This window comes from Hipposideros armiger, unplaced genomic scaffold (genome assembly GCF_001890085.2).
Source record: "Hipposideros armiger isolate ML-2016 unplaced genomic scaffold, ASM189008v1 scaffold_189, whole genome shotgun sequence".
Classification (NCBI taxonomy): Eukaryota; Metazoa; Chordata; class Mammalia; order Chiroptera; family Hipposideridae; genus Hipposideros; species Hipposideros armiger.
The window spans coordinates 2844371-2845563 of record NW_017731539.1 but is presented as its reverse complement, the minus strand read 5'-3'; positions in this window follow the sequence as shown (position 1 = coordinate 2845563).

The following is a 1193-nucleotide window of genomic DNA, read 5'->3' as shown; positions in this document are numbered from 1 at the left end:
CTCTTTCTCTTTCTCTTTCTGTCTCTCTCTGTATATATATTCTCTAGAGAATAAATACAATACAAAATGTGCTGCTCCCTGTCAGTGCATCTGCTCTTGACACCGCCAATTTGAGATCACTGGAAACAGGCTGATATTATTTATGTAGAGCTAAGATGAATAGGAGATGGTCCTTAAATGATTACTAGGTTTTGTGTCACTGATCCAAAGACTCATACCAATAAAAGAAGTTGGGAATACTTTGGTATTTTCAGTTCTGGTAGTCAAGTTGAAAAAAAACAAACAAACAAAAAAACCCCCAAAATGACAGTAAAGACTACGTTAACCAGGACATATAAGGAATGGGAAATTTTGTCAATTTTATCTCATGGGGAATCAAGAATTTAAACCAGATTAATACGTTTTTGTCGAACTTTCTTGTCGGGTATTGTCTTTGTGTCCAAAATTGTTTTATGTCTCAGTAAGAAGAACCTATTGAACATGATTGATTTTGTCTCTGCAAACTGGGGATCTTAAAAAGCCTTGGTGACATCTTAATGGCCATGAATTCTCAGTGTTCTGTACTACAGATAGAGACAGAAAATGAGGCATTTGCACTGAATCCATAATGACTCAATGATCTACACTGGGTTTTTAAAGTAAAATTACTCCATTTGGTTTTCTTGTCTTCTGCTTCTTTCTCTTAACCCATGGAGATGAAGAAAATTCTAAGTTTGTCAACTCTAGTTATTTCAGATCCAGTTCATTGAAGCTTCACCATCACTTACTAATAAATGTACTTTCTCAAGGTGGGAGGCAGGCTGGAAAAACAGAGGTGAAAGTCATAAAAATCACCCAAGAATAAACAGTGTTGATATTTTATCATGCTTCACTAAAATTTACTTTTTAAGGTAAAAGCAACAAGTTCTGGACTTGTCTTACCCTGAGAGTGAGAATATTGGCTTGACCAAGGACACATATTATTGAGAAAAATAACATGAACTTGAAGTGCAAAGGCCAGAGTCCAAATTTCAGATTAAGTGTGACATTGGGCATGACAATAACTTTTTTTTTTAATTGGAGAATTGGTGTTGGGGAATTGGGGAGGGGGACCAGCCAAATTGTTCTTCAATCTTAGTTGTGGAGGGCACCGCTCACCATCTGTCTGCCCCTTCCGCAGCTTGTGGCCTGTAAGCTCAAGGTGCTGTGTTCAG